Source organism: Pholcus phalangioides, unplaced genomic scaffold (assembly GCF_987345545.1).
Source record: "Pholcus phalangioides strain wild (caught in Gottingen) unplaced genomic scaffold, Ppha-v1.0 ptg000012l_1, whole genome shotgun sequence".
Classification (NCBI taxonomy): domain Eukaryota; kingdom Metazoa; phylum Arthropoda; class Arachnida; order Araneae; family Pholcidae; genus Pholcus; species Pholcus phalangioides.
Genome location: NW_028301605.1, coordinates 21,985,485 through 22,011,171, shown reverse-complemented (window position 1 = coordinate 22,011,171; position 25,687 = coordinate 21,985,485).

Here is a 25,687-nt window from a genome sequence, read left to right as displayed (position 1 = left end):
TAACATCTTGGTCCCTATGAAAGTTACATGCAGCACATTTCCATGAATTGGCTCGGGCTTTTGAAAATTTTCGAAATGTCTTGTCAGTAAAGCCCACACAATAAAAGTGAAAAGATGACTTACATTGCACGCAAATTATTTTATCTTCCACCGACACGAAACGCTCCCCACATGGCAAACAGCATTCCACAGCGTCATCCATTGCACCAGCCATTCTTATAGAACACCTCGAATTGATTACAGATTAGAGAAAAATAAAATACTCAAAATTGAATTGTTGATAAAGTATTCAAACAAACAAAAAAAAAAAAACAACAACAAAAAAATCGCACAATTCAGAACGAGCAGAGCAGAAAACGCCCAACACCCACCGTTGCCACCGTTCAAAAAAACAGTGTTGTGGAAATATTTTTACGAAATGCTATAATGTGAACTTTGTTATAATGGAGATTTTTGTAAAAACAATTTTGTAAAAACACTTTTGTAAAAACACTTTTGTAAAAACATTTTTGTAAAAACATTTTCGCAAAAACATTTTTGTAAGAACATTTGTGAAAAACATTTTTGTAAGAACATTTGTGAAAAATATTTTTGTAAAAACATTTGTGAATTGTCAGAGCATTTGTGAAAAAAAATTTTGTAAAAACATTTGTGAATTGTCAGAACATTTGTGAAAAAATTTTTTGTGAGAACATTTGTGAAAAATATTTTTGTAAAAACATTTGTGAAAAATATTTTTGCAAAAACATTTGTGAAAAATATTTTTGTAAAAACATTTGTGAAAAATATTTTTGTAAAAACATTTGTGAAAAATATTTTTGTAAAAACATTTGTGAATTGCCAGAACATTTGTGAAATTTTTTTTTGTGAATTGCCAGAACATTTGTGAAATTTTTTTTTGTGAGAACATTTGTGAAAAATATTTTTGTAAAATCATTTATGAAAACCATTTTTATAAGAACATTTGTGAAAAACATTTGTGAAAAAAAATTTGTGAAAAAACACTGAGTAAACTGACTACATTTTTATTCCTAGGCCGATTATTCTCATATTTAATTACAGAATCTGTCAATTATCTGAGCTAATAATTGACAAATATGTGCGGAACCCTCCACCTGATGCTTACAAAAGAGTATACATTAACCTCAATAAAATGCGGGTATTTGAGTATGTGAGATACACTTACGCATACTTTTTACACAACATCATTTTGACCCACATCAGTTCAGTATGTTCTCGGAGCGAGGAAACATTAACATCTCTCTCCCGCAGGATGAGGCGATACAAATATTTATTAATATGCTTTGACATTGGCAGATTTTCTTCAACATAGTCCACATTCTCCAGCGAAAACGAGCATCTATCTCCTATGGGGATAGAGCAGAGAACTCTGTCTCCATAGGAGATAGATGAGTTGAATAACATGCAAAAATTAATTAAGATTATTTCAATTTATCTACCAGCATGAATGGCACCAAATAAACTCGCACAGGATCGGAGAATATCCCACACCTTCAGTTAGTTCTCTCGTAAATTATAAATTGCTAATGAACATGGAAATCACAACCACGTTGCGTTCATTCCCAAACCATTTCACTAACATGATGATTACATGAAATGTCACCATCTCAGAAAGTCAAAGTCCGTGAATACTGGTCCAAATACTATTTACGATACCCTCTTACGATGATACTACTTCGGACATCGTCATCATCGAGGCACGTATTTGAAGTTCCGGGATTGAATTTTCTGATTGCTAAACGGATGACCGGGTTACCATGAAACCGTCTTACTGGAGAATGCAAATGAATCGAACCGGAGATACGAACTAGACATACCCTCGACGAGGGGGGGGGGGGCATATGCAGATAGAGAATGTAATTTCACATTTTATGGAGAAATGCAGATATTTCGAACTGACTGTTGCATCATTATTTGTATATGGAAATCACACGCGTGAAACAGTTGGCGCTAAGGTCTGGGAACCGAATTGCTTAGGACCGCGCACCTACCATTTCGGTTTTACAAGGAATGAGAGAACAGCTTAGCTCATTAAGGCAAGTTGTAAATATAAATGACGTTTCATGTTCACCCCCCTTTCTCTAGCATTTCCCACCAACATTAGAGACACAAACAGAGTATTTGCCTCCGTATAATGAAAAGGGGGTGGGGGAATTTTACATATATATCCGAATTCCCCCACATATCGAGAGGAGATTCGACGTTCAAAAGGTGTAGGGGGGAAAATGGTTTCATTAAATAGCCTGAAGGGTATTTACAAGATTATATATTAGTTAACATATTTTCGGAGTTAATGTTAGAGAGAGATAATAGCCGGAGTATGGTATACACTCAATTCCAATTGTTAATCTTCCCTTCCCTGAATGGGTTGCAACATACTAAAGTTCTCTGGGTGTGTTTGTTTCTTGGTAGCGATGGGAATTGTTGGAGGTGGTCTCCTCGGAATAAGATACCGATATTGGAATGATGTTATGATATTTGCAGAACTATAGGTAGAGAGAAGGAAATTAATGATTAAAGATTTTCATATACGGATTTGTTTCGCTTCTTTGTGACAATATGGAAGTGATGTTTCAATTTGCATGTTTGTTTTCTGCAACAAATAGTTTTGTTTTTATTGGATAGGTGACAGCAGGGGTACCGGCTAAACACTCTTTCACGCATGTAGAATAGAAGAGTATGGAAATTAATATGAAATATGTAAAATTCATATTCAGCATACAAAAAAAAGCTGAAAAATTCTGCGGCAAGTATATAAACATAATAACACCGATAAGAGTCCCGCCGAGGTGCATCATTAAAATAAACAATATATGGTACCATACTACGTAATATGTATTTTGATGCTGCGCACTAGTTTCAAATGAACAACCAATTTCACCTCTAGAAGTACAGGGCGTCCATAATTGAAAGACCATATTTTAAAGTAGCCTACAGGCGAAACTTGTGAAATTTTGTGGAGGACTTCATGAAGTGTGATGGGAATTCGTTTCAGGGAGAAAAAATAAGTTGCACGTGTCGCCACTAGAGGGCGTTTTATTAAGAAATGACGCATTTAGGCAAACGTTTACAATTTTAACAATTGTTAAACACTTTTACAATTGTTGCTGCAACAAAACTTGTTCCACATGATGGCCATCATTTTCAGATACCATGTGAAATCGAAAGATGGCATGTTCCACAAGTGTCCGAAGGGTGTGCGGGGAAATGTCCAGCACGTGGAGTGAAATGCTGTCTTGAAGGTCAGGTGAAGTTTTTGAAGTGTCACGACTTGACTTTTCAAATGCCCACAAAACCAAAAATCGCATGGATTAAGGTCCGGGGATCGGGGAGGCCATTGATTAGGGAAGTGCCGGCTCGTGACACGTTCTTCTGTAAAATGTGATTTAAGAATCTTAACACTGTAATGTGTGATATTCCAACGCCATTCTGAATCGAACTTAACGTGAACTAGAAACCGCAGTGAGAACTGGAGTCCAGCGTCATAATCATGTGGAAGCAACCGGTGCACAAGTGAAAGCTTGTACGCATAATATTGGAGGATATTTCGCATGATCTTATGGACAGTTGAACGTGGCCTATCCAACGCCTGTGCTACACGCCTGACACTAGTGCACACCACGAGAATTTGAAGCTCTGTCCTCTTCCACCAGAAGCGAAAAATCCTGCACTGCGCTTATAGAAACGTTTTTTCTTTCTCTTCCAGGACGAACAGCCAACGATCCTGCAGTTTCAAATTTCATTATCATACTCATTTATAACATTCATTGGACCTTTTCGAATCCTATTCCAAGTCCAGTTACTGCGGAATTGCCGTTTTGGTAAGACAATTTGACCAATTAAGTGCGATCTCGTAAACTTATCGTCATTGCGAGCAGCAAACGCATTGAGAAACAAGATCCCCGCGAATGTTTCTAGGTTTTACAACAGCTGCTGCGTGACATCACATACATTTACATGTTTACTACAAATATTTAAAATGAAACGCCCTCTGGTGGTGACATGTGCAACTCATTTCCCCCTTACCCTGGAACAAATTCCTATTACTTCATGAAGTCCTTCTCAGAATTTCACAATTTTCTAAATACTGGTTCCGCCTGCAAGCTACTTTAAAATACGGTCTTTTAATTATGGGTACCCTGCATAAGAAAGTTTTTTTGACAGATGGCAGCAAATGTGTTCGATGCTTTTTCTCTCTCTCTCTCTCTCTCTGGTGTAAAATAATCCATCATATTTTCCTTACACTGGAACCACTGCTACAGCACCAAACACCAAATCTGGCCGCTTTATTGCAATTTACTACCATTGATGAGATGGGTTGGAAATGGAGGCACTGTCTATCGGCGGTCGCCTCAAGCCCGTTTGGGAAAATACGTTCTACAGCCTCCCTCGGGTTTGAACCTGGGACAGTGACAGCAACCTTCATGGTGGTAGACGAATATCTCACCGCTACGCAACTCGAGCGTTGGAACAACTGTTGCCATCTACAATAAATAAAGAAAAGAATATACATAGCAAAATACCCAATTGCTCATAAGTTTCAGCTATGCTCATATTCGGTACACCGAACACTGTAGAGTATATACTGCATTTCTCCCATTAAAATGCCCATCCGCAACATTTGAAAGTTTGAGGAACACTGTTGCAAAGTATTGCGATTAAGAGCTTTTGGTCTTCAAAACTGAATAGTCTTTAGCATCTTCAATTGAGTATTTAAGTGGATTGACATTATGGAAATGCATATAACGATATAGCTCTCTATCGATATGATATAATCTAAATTCCTATCCATTAAATCGAGTTAAATATATATCCTGGCTTTCGATGGCAAACCGCGAATACGCAAAGTGTATACATAATGCGAGGGATCAATACTCTCTCTTCAACAAGTCTCCCTATGTACGTACACTCTGCAAAGATTACACACGTGAAAGTTTCCCAATGGGAAGGCCACTCATGTGATTTCCCGAGTCTAATCGAAAATTTCCCCGGCACAAATTTATTTTAAATTTTAATCAAGAACTTCCATTTCCGGGCTAAATTAAGCGAAACACGACGCTAAATAGTAGCGATATATTCATTAGCATTTGGGCTCCTCCGCTACAATCATTTTGTGCCCCTTGCGTCTGATGTGAAAATCTTCCTTCTAATCGCGTTGCTAAATGGTGTCATAACACCGGGCACACAACTTCTCCCCAGGAATAATTTAAAACATGCAGCCGAGCATCTGAAGCTTTAACATGGCGATTCAGCTGGATGAGGAACAGGGCGGAGGGGGGGGGGAGGATCGGCGTCATTAGGGGGGGGGGATATGTCGTCCATCTCTTGATATGATCATTAGGTTTACGCCAAACATGAGAGAAGCGCAATTTCTGAATTCAATTACAAAAGTTGAAACATTAATCAAGGAATTAAATAATTCACGCCGCTATGTCTTTGCCATGGTGAGGAGCCGTTGCTTCGAGTCCTTACCCTTGTAACGAATTTAGTGTTTGGGGGAAAAAAATTGACGCGAAATTGATGTGATTCCCCCTTACAACATAGTATTTTGGCATTTTAAACGCTGTAATTGATGTGATAAATTATACATGAACTTTCAAGCATTTTGATATTGGATAAATTTATCTCTTCTAATATGTATAAGGTTTAATATCTAAATAATTTAAATTTTGAATAATTAGTTTCCACCACTGATATTATGAAATTTACCTAACGCGAGAAACCAGAATTCACTTGCGGCCACTAGAGGTTGCCGTAGGTACTCGGTAGGCTTACCAGAATATAGACGGGCGTTGCGTTTAGCTGTATAATGCCAAGAGCGGCTTGGCATGATTTCGCGTGGTGTCATTTTATCGATCGTCCTCATGTCTCATGTGATTTTATGTGAAAGTGATTCACAACTTTTTTTTGTTTACTTCATTGCCACACAAAAGTAAAATCAGCACGGAATTTTGAAGATATATGGCTATTGCAGTGGTTCTTGAGTGACTGGCGGCATGACCTGTGACAGATGACACACCTGTGTGCCCGAATGGCGCACTGGTAACATGCTCATCTTCCACTATGCAGGTTAGCGTTAAGGTCCACGGGCTCGAATCTGGGCATAGAACCTCACAGACAAGTTCTTCAACTTCCAAACCTGGGGGGTGACCCACCGATAGATGGGAACCTTCATTTCCCACTCAACTCCGCTGGTTGGGAATTGCCGTATCGCGGAGTATGACCAGAGTTGGTGTGAGGTAAAGTAGTAGATGACGTGATTGCTTGCCGGTGTGTTTTCCCTAAGGTTTCTCGCAATAACGTTGCATTTTCCGTTAGATTTATTTCCAAAATGGCAACAAATTTTCTGTTAGGGGCCGTTCAAGTATTACGTAAGCAAATTTTTAGCAATTTTTGACCCCCCCCCCTTGTCAGCAAAAGTCAGCAAAACGCTGACAACTTCGCCCTCTTGTCAGCAAAATTTCGTCATCAGCTCTGCCCCTCTCAATCCTAACTCATATTTTCATAAAGGGTAGTTGATGACGTAAGCATTATCCAAACCTTTCCCCCCCTTGTCATCAAAAGTCAGCAAATCGCCCCCCCCCCTCTTCCCATCGATTATGACGTAATACTTGAACAGCCCCTTAGATTTATTGCCATTGAGAGTGAATTTTCAGTTAGATTTATTGTCAATAGCAGTAGATTTTCCGTGAGATTTATCATCAGTGACAATGAATTTTCCCTTAGGTTTACCGCGAATAATAGTGAATTATCCGTTCGATTTATTGCCAGTAACAGTGCATTTTTAGTTAGATTCATCAAGGGTTCCCAATCGAGAATTCGCGCCAGCCCGTTCTCGGGAATTTTTTTTGCGATTTCCCGTTGCCGAAATCCCGGAGAAATTCGAAAATCATTGCACCAGATATCGTCATGTAGGATAGGCTCCCGATGGATATGAAGCCCCGTGTCATGTCCACGAGACCATCTGTTAATATCGGCGTGATTTTATGGACAGCTGTGCGGGATTCTGAGTGTATTCACATTTTTCTCCACCATGTTCCACTGTTAAAAGCTTTATTTTTTTAACAGTTCTCTGTGTCTCCCCCCGACCCCACCATTTCTCATGGGCTCTCCTTTCATCTGATCTTCACCTGTGTGCGCGTGCCCACTGGAATATCCCAGAACCGTAAAAGACCCCCAGATTAAGAACCACTTCACTACAGTGTAATTTGTTTCTCTGAGGGACCATAGGGAAGTTTAAATCTCGACTACATCGGTTTAAGAGAACTTTACCCCTGACTATCTGTCTCCGACATTTTGTCTCCGTCACATTTCGCCCCCGGGAATTTATTCCCAGACATTTCGCCTGCCTTGACCGTACGAGTGACCAAGTCAGTGACCATGTGAGTCCGCATTGAGCGCCCGCATAATTGGCCAAGTGGGTAATAAGTAAGTGACCGCATAAGTGAACAAATGAGTGACAATCAGTGCCCAAGTGGATGAAAGAGTGTATGAATGACCAACTGAGTGACGGTGTGAATGACCCAGTGGGCGATCGTACGATTGACTGAGTGTCTGGTGCGTATTCAAGTGAGTATGAGTCACTCTGTCAGTGACCAAGTAATAAGTAAGTGATTGCATAAGTAGCCAAGTGAGTGACTGTATGAGTGTACAAGGGAGTAATAAATAGGAGGAGTAAATAAATGAGTAGGAGTAAATAAATGAGTAGGAGTGAGTAATAAATGAGTGACCGCATAAATTACCAAGTGAGTAATAAGTGAGTGATTGCATAAGTGGCCAAGTGAGTGACTGTATGAGTGTACAAGGGAGTCATTGTATGAGTGTACAAGGGAGTCATTGTATGAGTGTACAAGGGAGTCATTGTATGAGTGTACAAGGGGGTCACAACATTAGTGACCAAGTGAGTGATAAATGAGTGACCAAGTGAGTGATAAATGAGTGACCGCATAAGTTACTAAGTGAGTAATAAATGAGTGACCGCATAAGTTACCAAGTGAGTAATAAATGAGTGACCGCATAAGTTACCAAGTGAGTAATAAGTGAGTGATTGCATAAATGGCCAAGTGAACGACTGTATCAGTGTACAAGGGAGTAACCACATTAGGGATCAGGTGAGTAATAAGTGAGAGACCGCATAAGTGAACAAATGAGTAATAAGTGAGTGACCGCATAAGTGAACAAATGAGTAATAAGTGAGTGACCGCATAAGTGAACAAATGATTAATAAGTGAGTGACCGCATAAGTGAACAAATGAGTGGATGAACGACTGAATGACGGTGTGAATGACCCAGTGGGCGATCGTACGATTGACTAAGTGAGTGCCTGGTGAGTATTCAAGTGAGTACGAGACACCTGTGAGCGACAAAGTGGTGACGGTATAGACGAGCAAATCAGTAACAGTAAATTACTTGGTCACTCACTCACTCTGTCACTCATACGGCCAGGGCAGGCGAAATGTACCGGGAACGAAACGTACCGGGACGCGAAATTTTCATTTCCCCACTACATCACCCTTCGATTCCGTTTTAATTCTGTCACTCAATCACAGATATACCATCTCGCCCGTCCAAATAAATCCAGTCGAAGAAGTTTCATTTCACCAACAAATATTCCAGACAATTATGATAAGTGTTTCATAACCCCTCACCCCCACCGCACGTAATGTAATTAATTACATAGAAAATTTTAATAATTTTGGGGGAAAAATAGCAGCGAATACTCCTTTTATAGAGATAAAAAGACCGTGTTGCGGGAACAATGGAGGGAATTTCCCCTCTCTTATGAACCTTAAAAATCCCCATTTTTTGATAAATGACGATGGGGTTTTCTTTCAAACGGTAGGAGGTAGATCATTATGAGGGAGGGTTATTATTATTATTATTATTATTATTTTCATTCCCTTCGAGCAGTTACTCAGGGGGAGGGGGGGGGTGTATTGAATATAATAGTAGTACATGTTGACTCTCTGGAGATTGTGCACACGCCCCACAATCATTATTCATTCCACCTTTTCTTTTATTCACTTTTCCGAATGATTCAAATTTCGCTTTTCTCCCTCCCCTCTCAAATATACGCTTATATGTACAGTATATAATAGGGAAATTTAATCTCTCCACACGATTCAGTTTTTCCTTTTTTTTAGGGAAAAATGTAGCTAATTATAGATCGTTTGTCACCCCCTCTACAAACGCTATTTTAAACTCGATTTAAAGCTTTTTCATTGAGGGGAAAATTGTATCGATTCGATGAGGGGGGGGGGAGGGTTCTTAGGTACGGTTTTCATTATACTTTGTAATTTACTGTGGCTTTTTTTTGGTTGGTTGGAAGATACTTATTCATCTCCAGTTGTTATCGTTATTACTGTTTTTATACGAAGTAGGTTCTTTAAGGGGGCCGTTCAAGTATTACGTCAGAAATTTTTCAGCCATTTTTGACCCCCCAGCCCGGTCAGCAAAACTCTGACCCCTCCCCACTTGCCAGCAAAAATTCGTCATCTCTGCTCACTCTTACCTCGTATCACATATTGGTGGGAACAGAGACTGTACACGGGGAGGGGAGACATAGGAGGGCTCCTGCCCCCCCCCCCTCCAAACGATCAAAAAAATTTTTTTAAATGAAAATTGCGAAATACCTTTATATGTTACTATAATCAATTTCTGTTAATTTCAATGCTGTCCGAAGGCTAAGAACTCAAAATTTCCCTTTAAGAAATTCATTGTGACCCACCCTCTAAGCCATATAATGATAAATCCTTGGCCCGTGCACCAAATATGGCCCTGGGGGGTTTAATCTGCTGTGGCCTGCCCCCCTCAAACCTAATTCTGTAAAAATGAACTAAGCGGCACATTTTCACAGATCACTTAAGTGACCCGCGACACAGTTCCAAAACACTTAAGTGATTGATCCGTGGCACATTTAGAAATCCCTTGAGTGACATTCGGCACAGTTTTAGCGCACTTAAGCGAACCCCAGTGCTGCTTTACGTCACGAAGTTACCCCCGGCACATTCCTTATTTCTTAAGTGATCCACGGCGTAGATTACGGATCACGTGAATGATGCGTGGCACAGTTCGAGAGTACTTAAGCGGACCAAACACATTTCTAGATCACTTGAAGGATCCACGAAACATTTAGAAATCACTTAAGTGGCTCTCTAGGAGACTTATCAATAGGGAGATTGTTAGTTCAGGTGCCCGCAAACCCCAGTTCAGGATGCCATTAAGAATATTTCATATTTTTTTATAAAGGGTGGTTGATGACGTAAGCATCGTTCAACCCCACCCCCCGTGTCATCAAAAGTCAGCAAATCGGAAACCCCCTCCCCCCATCGATGCTGACGTAATACTTGAATGACCCCTACGAATCTGCTGTAGTTATAAAAAAAATGACGGTAAATATTAAGACGTTGTAGAGAAAAAACCGATAGCGAATGTATTCAGTGAAATTGGTTTTTTGAAACAATTTACTGCATTTTTTTGTAATGGAGAATTAATGAGTGTGGTCTTGAAGTTGAGACGAATGATCACGTGTTACGTGGAGAAAAAAATTACGTGCATTGATATTGGAGGGTAAAAGGTATTCTGACCATCATCATAGGTGCTAGGTACCGTTTCGTCCTTTCCCGATTCATCCTTAGGTCAAAATAAGGTCACTATATCCTTATATAGTCGCCTTATAAGGACATGCCCTTATATAGGTCAAAATAGTCACGTTTCACCCGATCTCTTCTTTCCCTTCCCCAAGGCGATGAGGGGAATACTGTCAATCAAGATAAAACACCCAGTGGTTTCACAGGCAGAAGAAAGGGTAGTGATGGACGCAACAAGTACTCAGAGCGATAGATCTCCTGGGTATAGCAGCATTTCTCAACCTTTTTACAGGACATTTAAATTCAGGAGTAAAATACATAGTATTATACAGCAATATCCCATATTTTGAGTGATATCCGTGTATATTTGGTTGTACTCCATTTTTTATACACTTTTCCAGTTTTTTTTCAACGAGACGCATTTGAATTGACAATCTTTACTGAAATCATGAATGTAAGATAATTTTCATCAGTTATAAATTGTATTATGATAATTACGTATATATTGTGTTTCAAGATTTTCCCCCATAAACTACATTACGAGATTCCCAGCAAATTCTTTATTACCTCTCCCTAAGCGTAAGTGATAACTTATGATCAATAACTGGTGATTTTGCCGTCTTATGACTACATTTTCGGATGAAAATTGTCGATAATCCGTATTCTACCATATTTAAGCTCCCAATTTTCAAAAATAAATTCTATTGAAATGAATTTTTTTTACAACTATTTTGTAGCAGCTCTTTACTTTTCCGTCCTTCAATTTTCAGCAATAATTAGCAAATTCGTCGCAAACTGCCGTTTTTTTTTTGTCTACAATTATGTCCCGTATTTTTCTCGTTGAGATATGTTTACCCGTTGAACGAAGGTGTAATTTCCTATTTTAAATCATTACTGTACTTATATCAATTACAGCAATTCAATAACCTTTTTACTCCGTTGGAGTTAAATTACCAAATCTGCCTGCGTACCACCTGTACCACAGGTAAAGAAACGCTACTCTCTCTCTCTCTCTCTCTGTCTCTGTAGAAACGACATCTATCGTAGTGAAAAGAACATTCACAACGCCATTAGAGTAAAACAATTTTTTGAAAATTCGATAAGTCGAAACTGATTCAGAAAAAATTTGTAGGATGGCAAAAATATACGTCATGGGACAAAAGCTGACTATGCCCACTGCCAGTTGATCTGACAGGTAAAAGAAAACCACAACAGAGCATCTTCGTTCGTTATTGCTGAAATAAGAGTTTTTCAAAGACTCGAGATATCTCGTCAACGCCGAAATAAAAGGCCTCAAGTTAAACGAGGTATCTCATCAGTGCCAATGTAAGGGTTGGAAAAAACTTTTATAGAAATATTATTGTAGATGTACGTCAAAGGAAGAGTCCCTTTTCTAGAGATCACGCTAATCAAGACCAAAACGTCAATACCAAGGACTACTTAAAAAAGACCAGAAATATATCAAAGAACAGCAACGAGTCACTATCCTAGTTTCTCATCGTTCATTTCTCTGAGGAAACACAACGACGGTGACGGCTCGCCGCAATGACGACGGGTCTATCACCTAAAAAAAAAAACAATTTACTGCCATTGGTCCCGAGGGATCAAGTTGCATCAAGGAAGATAGCCACCAACAACCCCCTTGAGGTTCCATTCCCGGCTCGTTCGTTCATCCGACAACCGCCAAGTACCACGATTCCTCTTTTAGCTGCAGGGTTTCCATATCAAACCATTCGTTGCTAATTCATACCACGACTTGTTTTTCATTAGGAAAAGGATTATTGAAGGGAACTGAATACAGAGTGATTTCTCGACTAACGAATGGCTCGACTTACGGATTTTAGGCTAACGAAATTTTTTTTTTTACCTGGGTGAACTAGTAAACCTCATCACCCTCTTCCTGAGCGACAACCCAGAGAATGCCAAGCTAATGAGGAGCCCGAATGATGATGAAAAAAAGGGTGGGTCCGGACACCTTAGTGGCCCTCCCGGAGATCAGTCAGATTGACTACAAGATGCGTTATCTAGTCGAACTCTTAATGGTTCCCAAGTTAGAGGCGCAAATGCGAGCCGATCTCCCCGTTGAAAAGTCTCGCCACGGAGAGAACAGGCCGACAACGATATAGTTATCCAACCATTAAACTTCACTCATAGTTAGAAAAATGCGGACACCAGTATGGGAAAAACATCGTCCGTAAAAGAGGGGGTCATTGTTTAATCAGGGGTTTGAAAAACATGCTTTCATTATTCACGGGGAAATTATTATTTGGCCGTAGAAGAGGAGTGACCGCATCTGAGGGGGAGGGGGTGTCCTTAAAGAGAGGTTTCATTATACCATCTAAATAAATCCAGTCGAATCCAATCGATAAACAAAATTTCATCCTGGATTTTACTCTCATTTACGTAATATCATAAAACACACGAAAACAATTTCATTATGAAAATTCGAATTTTTGTGATTATTAAGTAAACTTTTCGGGTTCTTCACTGCACATAATAATAAAATTGAACGTATTGGGAATGGAAAACCCATGGAATTAAACAATATAATAATTCCCCCTAGATATTAATCATATTTCCCAACAAAACAATTCAAAGCGAGTTCCTTATCCCATGTGATACGCGCAATTTTATCTTGAAAAGCCTTTGTTTACTCCATTTCTACGTTCGCGTTAGAATATTTATGGAGATTATTCTACCTTCACCCTTTTTGTAATTTTCCCTCCATTTAAAAAAAAAAAAAAAAAAAGGGAAAAAGGGGGAAATGTATGTATTCAAAAAAGCTGATGATTTACGAACACAAAACAAAAATACGAAAAATGGGGAAACAATACCCTATTTCCAGCTATAAAAGAGACACATGTTGAAGACGGAGATTACATTTGAGGTGAAACTCTTTACGCGTATATATTCTTGTTTTAGTTTCACTTCTTTTTACGTTTTGAGTAGATAGATATCCATAAAACAAATAGACCGGAAGGAACAAGAACTTGTTGTGTTTGCTGCATGTGTAACATTCATGTTTATATAAATGTATTACCAAGGGAGTAGGAGAAGGGGAAAAAAACCCCCAGCAATGATATCATTTATTCATAAACACGTCCTACTTCCCATCATTTCCATCACGCGTTCTTCCTTTTTAACATTTTTGTGAGATATTTTTCCTAAATATACGGTCTTTTTTTTTTTTTATGTTCATGTGCATACACATGTATGTATATGTTATGTGTATAACATAAACTCCCAAAACATCTTCCGGAAGATTTCCAGAAAAGGGGGGATGAGAAAATCTCTCTCTCTTCTCTTCTCTGTACCAATTTTTGCGTGTAGATTCTTTTTCCTTATTCTACTTCTCCACGGCTATTCGATAATGCAGAGTGAAAACGTAGATGTCCTATTTGATTCAAGTATATATTGAGAGAGAAGAGTCTAGAGACTTTTTTCTTATATGCTATTTTTTATTTCTCTCTCCATTGGAAAGTGAGAGATTCGAGTAGAAAAATGTCTTTTTTTTTTTTGGAGAATTACATTTTTTTTGGAAGGTGAAGGGAATGATGGGAAAAAGAGAGAGAGAGAGAGAGAGCTCTACAGTTGGAAATATTGGTTTTCAATCTATGCCCCACTCCCCGCAAAAATACGGTTTTTTTGAAACCGAGTGGTTGGCGTGTAAAGGGATATAAGGCGGAGAAAAGAGTACTTGAGTTTGTGTCCTGTGCTCTCCTATTCTATTTTATTTTTCCCATCCTCGCTCGGACGAATGGGATTGAATTTGGTGAGTTTCGTTCGTTCGGTTCGCCGTGCGTATTTCTGGTGAGTGTTATTTGATAGCGTTGGTTGAAACGCAATTTCCGGGACTGTAACTTCATGCCTGCTCTCATGTGCGAGATTATCGTGTTGTTGTGCTTAAGGTACGTGCGTGTATATGCTCTTACGTCTGTGGTATTTGATTGACAAGAATGAAAAATCGGATTTGAATGATTTTCTGGCGTAGAGATGGATATCCATTGCAGCATAGTCATCAATATCATCGTGTTTGCAATTTTATCAAGTCTGTTTTGCTTTGAAGGCACTTGTGCGAAATTCTCTCTAAAATCTGCTGGCGTATGCGGACGTGTACGGACAAAAAAATACTTCTGCGCAAATGAAATTTCTACTAATATTGTGAGTTGTGTAGATTCCACTCTATAAGTTGCCGTATAGCGTTGAGGAACAACGGACCTGAGTAGCAACTGGTTTGCATTGGTTGAAATAGATGCGATGAATGCAAAATTTGCCATTTTTGATGCGCAAATACGAGAGAATTTGATTTTTACCACTTCCCCCCACCCCTCGGGAAATGATGATTACTCACATTTTTGATTTTTGCACTAATTGATGATTTGCACTTTTTGAAGAGAAAATAGGTGGGTCGTTTCTTGCCGAGTACTTAAATTCTGGAGAACAGTAATTAATTGCTTGGTTTCACAATTGAACTATAAAAATTGAATTTGGTGCGAATAAGTTTCGTTCATTCGTTTTTGGTTCGTATTTCTGGTCAGTTTTATTTGATAGCATTGGTGTTGAAACGCAATTTCCGGGACTAACTTCATACATACTCTTAAATGCGAGATTATCATGTTTCTGCCTTTAAGGTACGAATGTGCATCAGGATCTTCGTACATGTCTGGTCTAGCACCATAGGCGGAGATAGACATGAAAGTCTGAGGGTCATGGTCAATATTGCTGGGGGAGAGGGGCATGATGATGATGATGATGTCAGTTCATATATACACACATATGCATTAGATCAGTCGACTCCATCTTTTATGCTGGGACGGCAATGCCCCCCCCCCCACCCCTGTTTCGCCGTATCTCCGCCCATGTCTCGCACATGTTTTTCGAAATTGCACCTTAATGCACATACACGGCTAAGGGTCCTTTAGGTCCTACTGTATGGACCCCAATTATTTATTTCTCCTGCAACTCAGATATTTCTCCGGCGCGACCACACCCCTCCGGGGCAATGGGATCATATCGCCTGTGTTGATGCACAGCCTGGTCGCGCTCGGTCCGTTCTGTTCTGCACACTCTTTCTACGATACCAATTCGGTCTCCCCACCACTCGGAAATAAACTTCCGGCTACGGCCTTGATTGGCTCCGGTCAGCAACTTATGTCCGGCCAGCTTCACGATGAAAAATACTGATAGAATTCATCTAGAATTTTGAGATCTGTTTCTAGTACTATGCAGAGTCATTATTGAATTTTTCAATATTCAAGAGACATCCACAAATGGCATATTATCCTATACAGTTTCATCCAATCTCCACTCTACCGATTATACTAATCCATTGACAGCTGAGAATAATCGTTCTTCAATATCCATCTAGATTGATGGATATGTATTTAGTCGAGATGTGTGTGTGTGTGTGTGACCAAATACTGATTAACCTTCACTTGAATGAGATTAGTTATCATCGATCCGGGGGGGGGGGGGGAGGAATAGAATTTTTCAATGCAAAAAGACAAGAGCGAAAAAGCCTCGTTGCCAACTCAGTTGTGAAGAAGTATCTGATACTCACTGATTACACTAGGGCGTTGTCCCATATTCTGGAAAAGAAAAAAAGCGATCAAATCCATCTAATCAGGGGCTGATTCATTAATTTTTATGTATACAATGAATTCCTGATAACCCATCGGGAACAGGTCATGTCAAGTCCCAATTGGGAAAGAAGCGACTCCAAATAATTAATTAGCTTCAAAATGTACTTCTTTTTTTCAATTTTGTATGTACAAGATGATGATAAGCTAATAAGCTGATTTGAAGCTGGTCATAATTCAAGCTGAAATTCAGAATTGTAACATGCAAGGCTCTTGTAGCTCTCAGAATAAGTTGAAGTTTGTTTTCTTTGTAATAGATGTGATGAGAGTGCCGCGACGTTATAGTGACAGTTTTCATTAGAGGTTAGTTCAACGTTGTTTTAGTGAGAATTTTCATGAGAATTAAAGTTGTTCTAGAGAGAAAGTTTTCATGAGTACTCAGGGCTACAATGTTCCAGTGATTATTTTCATAACAGTTCAGAACTATGTTGTTCCAGATACTGTTGTCATGAAAGTTCCGGGCCACTGCGTCCCCGTAAAAGATTTCATGAGAGTTTAGGACCATATTGTTGTCTTGACAATTTTCATGAGAGTGTCATGATGTTCCAATGACAGTTTCCACGGAAGTTCAGAGCCAAACTGATAATATTCAGGAAAGTGTTCGATTTTCCAGTGTCGGTTTTCACGAGGGTGCCACGTTGTCCCATTGAAAGTTTTTGACGAGGGTGCCACGTTGTCCCATTGAAGGTTTTTGATGAGGGTGCCACGTTGTCCCATTGAAGGTTTTCACGAGGGTGCCACGTTGTCCCATTGAAGGTTTTCACGAAGGTGCCACGTTGTTCCATTGAAGGTTTTCACGAGGGTGCCACGTTGTTTCATTGAAGGTTTTCCCGAGGGTGCCACATTGTTCCATTGGAGGTTTCCATGAGGGTTCAGAGCCGTGGTATTTCAGTGACAGTTTAAATGAGAGATCAGGAAGAGTTCTTACGAGAGTTCTCAAAGACACTTTGTTCCAATGAGTTGTCATGAGAGTTCGGCGGCCACGATATTGTAGTGATAGTTTTCACTGGAGTGACACGTATTCCAGTGACAGTTTTCATTGGATTTCTACGTATTTCATTGGAGTGCATTATATTCTAGTGACAGTTTCCATTGAAGTGCCGCGTATACAACAGTTCTCATGAGAATTCAGGGTCATGTTGTTCCAGTAAAAATTGTCATGAGAATTCAGGACCGCATATTACAGTAAAAATTGTCATGAGGCTTCAGGGACACGTTATTCCAGTGACAGCCTTCATGACCCATGATGTTCCAGTAACAGGTTTCATGACAGTTGAAAGCTACGCTGTTCCAGCGTAATACCAGAAACGTTTTTGTTTTTAATGTAATGCTCTCTAACATCCATAAGAATCCGAAGAAACCAGAAAACTAGTTTTTCCAAGAAAAATAGTAATAATTCCTATCAGAACTCAATGTTTTGAGCAATGAAAAATTACGAGTTTCCTCTTTCCTATTCCTTCAGAAATTCCTCTACTCCAATTTTTTTATTATTATGCTACTAATTTGCAAACCAAATGGAGAATTTGCAGCCGGAATATATTAAAAATCGGGAGGGAGAGAGAGAGAGATTCCTTCTCGCAAAATATCCAAGTATTTAATAATTCATATGCATAATTAGATCTCGGACATTCGGGGCTGGTCGTACAGCCTTTTTTTCTTTTACATTCTCGAAGGGTTATGCTTTGTTGTGTAGGTATTTACTAACTGATGAGAATAGGATGTGATGCGAAAGAAGAGACAAGAAAAAACTGCAAAAAACAGCCAAAAACAACTTTTTGTTTTGCCATTATTTGCTCTCTAGGGCTGTCAGGTTATAATAGGAAGTGAAAAGTTATTGTTCGCACACAAATAACAATGCATTATCCTCGATTGAGCATGCGTGGTTATGCATGAACGAAATTTATATTTGATTAAGTTTTTTAATGCTGCACAAAATGGCAGATTCTTCTAGTAATTAAGATTAAAGTTAATTAGTAAGTAATAAAGCGAAGATATCAGATTAGTTTATTGATTTTTAGAAAAAAAAATTCATAATTTGGTTGGAAATTGTTCAAGTATTCATCGTTCTATTTATTATTTAGCTTTTTTTCCGGTTGTTAATATGATAATTAAACAATTTAATTTATTGTAAAACTGTTTTTTTCGAAAAAGAATTTAGATTTATGAGGGAATGACTTTTACGATTTAATGCACAAAATCTCACATGTATGCTCTACTGCTAAAGCCCAGTTGACCCGGCCAATGTACGAAATTCGGACTTTCACCGGGAATTGGCCGACCCTATACATCCTTATATATGTATCACTAAGATATTGATATTCAGATTCCTTAGACCGTTGGGTTGCCATAGGTAACCGTAATTATTATGGTTAGCTATGGCTAATTATAAATAGGCATAATTATCCCAAAAAATACGCCAATGCGGATATGAACCCGGATCACAGGGATCGATATCGGGATGTATAGGGATAAATATATAGGGGCCAGCTAAGGCCCGGGGAAAGCCCGGACATTGGCCGGGTCAACTGGGGTGGCGACTTCGCTTAGTGGCCAAATTCCGGCTTTGGCAGTAACATATACATCTTATGCATGAAAATATATGTTTTACAACCCCTTCGCATACAAGCGTTAGGCAACAAATTTGGGCGATTTCTACTTGACGAATTGGCGATAAATATAGTAACCTTGTCTACACCTAACAACACGTTAGAAAACTAAGAAGGGGAAAGAAAATTAATAGAAGAAAAGGAAGTGTATAAGATAGTGCACACAGTAGATTTATCTTTTCACCCTCAACATTTTTCACTCCTACATGTATATACAGTATAATACCGTTATAACGAACGCCAAGAGACCAGAGGAATCACTTCGTTATAACGAAATTTCGTTATAAAGGAATTCCAGGTTACCTAGTATTGTTTATTCATAATTTATTCTAAATTCATTCCTTATTTCAGGAACTGTGATATGATGTCAAAGAAAAATAATTTTTCTGGAATTAAGCCGAGGTGAACCCTCCTAGAGATAGACGTTCCCTCTGCACTGTTTGCCATAAACGTCATTCAGACTACCTAGCAAGTTTGCCACATTTTTAAAATACATCATTCTATTTCGTTTCTTCTTATTTTGGCGTAGAATCTTCCTAATTGGCTCACAAATACCGCATAGTGATTGGATGTGGGGCATAGAAATCGCCAATTCTGAGCCCGATCATTATTTATTTTCCTAGCAACGATGATACTGGCACGAGCAGGGAGTTTTTTTCACTGAATATTCTGAGGGAAAATGAATTACTTACTGACGTCACAAGCTGAGTGCGGAGACCTACTATCTCTAGGAAATGCTGGGTGAACTCGGCATAGTTCACGTATAGTAAACTCAGCACTCTTTTTTTAGACTTTTCAGCGGCAATCCTAAATATCTCGTCAAATCGGATCTGCTTTATTTGAGCCACCTCGCTTATAATATCTCGGCTTATAAAAACACATTAAAGTTGTTTTTACAGTAAAGCGCGCGCACGCACGCACGCACACACACACAATTCAGGTAGTAGGAGCGGGGAAAAAGACTTTTTTGCTGACCTACCCCGAAGGGCAAACACGATAATTTAGTTAATCTTACCCTACTTTTCTGCCCAACACGAAACTTGGCAGGGCTAAACGGAATACGTCCCCCAGAACTTCTAACGAATTGGTACACGATGGAATGTGTGTGTATGTACAATGAACTTTCCGTGAAGTTTGTTTCCGTGTTATGCTTGTTATGTGTAGTGCTACCATCTGCAATCAATTTTTTAAACTATGAGTTTTTTCTCAACTCATAGTGAGTGAAGTGTAACGAATGAATAATTGTTACTTTGTAGGCCTGTTGCTCTCTGCGGAGACTTTCTAACGGGGATATCGGCTCGCATTCGCGACTCGAGGTTGGGAAACGCAGAAAACCAACTTCAGCCGACCGCCACTGCAACGACGGTCTGGCTTGAACCCAACAGACCAACCGTGACCCCCACTCTGTCCCACTAGGGGATATAATCTGGTCCGTCTCAGGAGACGTGTTCCACGGTGGAAAAATCCAATAACATCCAAGACCAGCAAACCACCCACACCAGGCCACAAGCCAACCAGCAACAGGACCCCCCATACAACTTCACCCTTTCAAACACCCACACACACTTCCCCACTTGTTGTACATGAAATAATATATCAATAGAAAGGTATGGGGGAACATGAGCAGGTGCAGAGACGCACATCCGGGTGGGGCTTGAACCCGGACCGTCACTATGACCACTCGACCACCACAGCGGCTAGGGCTCAGCACTGCATAACGCCAACGCCAAGCTGAAGCCCTACCCCACACGCAAGGGCAAGTAATCACCCAACAGTAAGGTAAAACTAACCTATCTCACGACGGTCTGCTTACAGGGTTAATGAGAAATTCTTGTTTGCATATAAACAATACATTATCCTCGACTGAGCATGCGCTGATATGCATTCCCGGAATTCTTATTTGATCGGATTTCATTTTATGCCGAAAAAAAAGAAAGACATTCTTTCAGAGATTAAGTTATAAGTGGAAGTTAATTAACAACTAATAAGCAAAGATATCCGATTAGCGTATTTATTTTCCGAATAATTTACACATGAATTGCTTGTAAGTTGTACATGTATTCTCATCGTTCGTCTTCGTTATTTAGCTTCTCCGGTTATTAATAAGATAATTAAAGAAACATTTAATTCATTGTAAGCTATGATATATGTACTGTTTTTAAAAGATTGCGATTTTTTAAGAGGGAATAACTTAGAATTTTATCTAAAAGCCTCAAAATATATTTCTTTTGAAATATTGCGAGTTTGAAATAGTATTTCTCTCACAGATTCTTGATGTAAATTTTTAGATTAATCCCACAGTAATTCGGAATCAAGCTGTTTGTCGTTCTTTCCTAATAACCAGACGTTAAGTAGCAATTATTTTTTAAAAGAACGTTTCTGATGACGATGAGAAAGTCTACATTTTTGGGTATTCTAAGGAAAAACTAGAATATTGAAGTTGTTTTAGTCAACAAATTAAGGCGATGATGCTCCTTAAAAAATTGATAGTTATATATAAAGTTTTCTCCATATCGTAATTTTTACTAAATTTCATAAAAAAACGCTATTCCTTTACCAGTAATAAATACATGAGAGTTCTGTTTATTTTTTGAAAAACAATTTTGTTGAAATCTGGAATCGAACTAAAGCTGTATCAGACGTGAAATGTTTCCCGAACTATGTTTCAAGAGAAATGGTATTTTTAATCTAAGGCTTTTTAAAAAAATTTCCCAGAAAATTTTTGGTTAATAATTTTCAAATATTTTCTCACCACACTTGTCTTCTTGAGATGCGTTCGAAAAAGGCTTACGTATAATTTTTACATTAAAATTCTCTAACTGGTGTTTTATTTTTAAACGATGATTTTTTAAACTCTTATTTTAAAGGGTAAGAATATTCCGTGAACAATGATTTCTCTGAAAAACTACTTTCTTGTGAATAATGCGATTATCTCTGGAAGAATTTTTTTTTTTTTAATGAACAATAACAATCAATGACTTGAAAAAAAAATTCTTTTGAACGAAATGCGATTTCCGGAAGAATACTTTGGTTTGAACAATAATTTGTGGAAGAATACTTTGTTTTTGCAAACAAATGATTTGTTGGAGAATATATTTTTGTTAAAAAAATTTATATACTGGAAGGATATATTTTAGTGAACGACGTGATTTCTGGAAGAATACTGTCTTATGAACAATACGATTTCTAAAAAAAAAATACTTTCTTTTGAACAATGTGATTTCTGGAGAAATACTTTCTTGTGCATAATGTCATTTCTAAAGAAATACTTTCTTGTGAACAATGCGATTTCTGGAAAAATACTTTGTTGGGAAAAATGCGATTTCTGGGGAAACACTTTATGTGAACAATACGATTTCTGGAAAAATACTTTCTTGTGAACAATGCGATTTCTGGAAAAATGCTTTCTTGTGAACAATGCGATTTCTGGAGGAATACTTTCTTGCGAACAATGCGATTTCTGGAAAAATACTTTCTTGTGAACAATGTGATTTCTGGAGAAATACTTTCTTGGCCATAATGTCATTTCTAAAGAAATACTTTCTTGTGAACAATGTGATTTCTGGAAAGGTCCTGGGTTCAAGTCCCGGTGGCAACAAGATTACTTTTCTTTTTGAATACACCTCAGCGAAATGTTCAAAAAATATGTTTCCTTAATAACAATGATTTCTAGAAAAAAAAATAATTTCTTTTCAACAATGCGATTTCCGGAAGGATACTTTCTTTTGACCAATAACTTCTGTAAGAATACTTTGTTATGAATAATGGTTTCTATAGAAGAATACACACACTTTTTTTGCGAACAATGCGATTTCTGGAAGAGTATGTTTTTTTTATCGACAATGAGAGAGAGAGATTTCATTTTTGTAAACAATTATTTACTGGGAACGATGCAATTAACGAATATGCAACGAAACAATTATTTACGGGAAGAATACTGATTTTTTGAATTGTGGGAAGAACATTTTTTTTAAACAGTGATTTATGGAAGAAAACATTTTCGTGAACAATGATTTCTGAGGAATACGTTTTTGTGAACAATGATTTGTAAAACAATGGATTGTTTGTGAACAATGATTTGTAAAACAATGGATTTTTTGTGAACAATGATTTGTAAAACAATGGATTGTTTGTGAACAATGATTTCTAAAACAATGGATTGTTTGTGAACAATGATTTGTGAAAGAATGCATTGTTTGTGAACAATCACTTGTGAAAGAATACATTGTTTGTGAACAATTATTTATTAGGACAATAATTTTTTGTCAAAGAATACATTGCTTGTGAACAATTATTTATTAGGACAATAATTTTTTGTCAAAGAATACATTGTTTGTGAACAATTATTTATTAGGACAATAATTTTTTGTGAACAATGTAATTTCCGAAATCTTTCTGAACAATGTAATTTCCGAAACCTTCCTGAACAATGTAATTTCCGAAATCTTTCTGAACAATGTAATTTCAGAAATCTTCTTGAACAATGTAATTTCCGAAATCTTTCTGAACGATGCTTTCTCGAAGACTACTTTGCAAATAATGCTTCTGTAAAAATATGTTTCTCCAAACTTTCTCTAAGAATATTTATTGCAACATAGTTTGTGTAAGAATACTTTTTGCGAACAGTGTGATTTGTGGAAGAATTTTTTTTTTTAATTGCAAAATTATTTCTGGAAGAAAAGTTCCGAAATTTTTCCTGATGAAAAAAAGCGGAATATGTTTGGGGAAGCATTCTTTGTGAACAATGTCCTTGATTAGAATGCTGTGAGGAAAAATATTCCACAAACTTTTTCTGTGGAATAATATTTTTCAAACAAAATAAATACATAAAGATACTTTATGCGCAGTGTTTAAGGGAACACTATTTTTTGCGAAAATACTTTTTCTCAATCAAGTGCAAATACAATTTCAATAAAGTCCACGTTCACTGTATGTTACATCGCCATTTAACCATGTTAACCAGTTAATTTTCCAATTGTTCACGTGCCATGCACCCTTGTTTCAGACCACAGTCTTGGAAACGATACTTTGTAAAAGGAAAATGCTTCCAGAGGAAAAAAATACCGGTTTTTTTTTGGTTACCGATTCTACAAACCAGTGTTTTTTTTCACAAAAATATCTTACGGAGCGTAAATATTCTTCACTTATTTCTTCAAGCGAAAATGTTTTTCATGCAAATAAGATGTGACAGGAGTTCAATTTCGAAATCTACTTCAATTCTAAAGTTTTTTGAGGAAAAAATCCTTATTATTTACCAGGAAACGCTCCGAAAGAGACAATAGAGCGCTTAACACTCAATGCACCAAGTAACCAAAAGAAAAAAGTTCCAAAACTTGTCTCCAAGCAATAATGGAGACTCATTATTTGTTTTAGTGATTAGATTATTCCGAGACAAAACCGTAATTTGAATACTTAATTAGTATTGAAATTACGGTTTTGTCTCATAATAATTCAATATGTGTATGTTACGGTAAATGTGGTCGTTATACTTAATAACCGGTTATCATGCATACTTACCAAGCATTTCGGTAAGTTTGATGAATTTCGTTAAATTTACCGCTCTTACGTGCGATTATGCATAGTACCCAATCATCGTTGGTAAATTTGATGAACTTTCCCCTAAATTTATCTTTTTTTTTTCGGCGACTATGCATAGGACCCGAACGTCGTTGGCAAATTTGAGATATAATTCCCTACATTAATCTCTTTTACCAGCGAATAAGCATAATACCTAAGCGTCGTTGGCAAACATGATAAATCACACTATATGATATGATGTACATGGTAATTCATACATGTATTATATCATTATATCGGGGCATGGTGGCAAAATTTGTTATCATATCTTGGTCCAATTTGCCATTACACATACCAGACACATTTATGTGGAATCGAATTTTTTTCCATATTTATCATATTCACCAATTACACTAGAGTATTATGCATAATCACAGATAAAAAGGCGATAAATTTCGAGTAATTATCAAACTTACAAACGGCACTTGGGCGTTATGTATAATCACTGGTAAAAGTGACAAATTTATCAAACCTACCAAGACGATTGTCAAATATGCATATTAACCGGTTATTATGTAACACAACTAAATTTATCACATTTGCCTTAACATCTATAATATCTATGTTTGGTGAATTTCAAAAATCTAATTTTTATGAATAATCACAGACCATTTTGGTAAGTTTGATAAATTTCTCTCTAAATTTATTAGTTTTACCCGCGATTATGCATAATCAAAGAGCCGTTTATAAATTTGATAAAAGCTAAAAAGATATTACTTTTATACTGTCGATTATTCATAATTCTCAAGCGTCGTTAATCACGATAAATCGTACTAAATTCATCACATTTGACGTTTATTGCATATATATTATTCATAATGACCAATTTATCACATTAACCATAACATATCGATTATCGTCATTTCGTAGGGGTTAATGTCATAAATCGGCCCTATTGCCGTCATAAGATGACTGTACTTTTGTGAGCCAGAGTCTGAACCGGATATAATGAACTCTGACTCCAAGAATTTTTCCGAACCTCTTCTAAATAAATCGTATTTGACCAATTCTAAAATCGTACCTCGATATAACGAAACTTTAACAGATTTCACGATAGTACTTTGATATAATGAACTCTCAATTAACAAACTTTATGATTGCACCCCGAAAAATGATGAATTTGCATTTATCAAACTTTCCGATTATAACCCAGAATAATGAACTCTTATTTAACAAATTTCACGATCGTAACCTGTTATAACGAATTCACATTTAATAAATTTTACGATTCTATCCTGAAATAATGAACACTCAT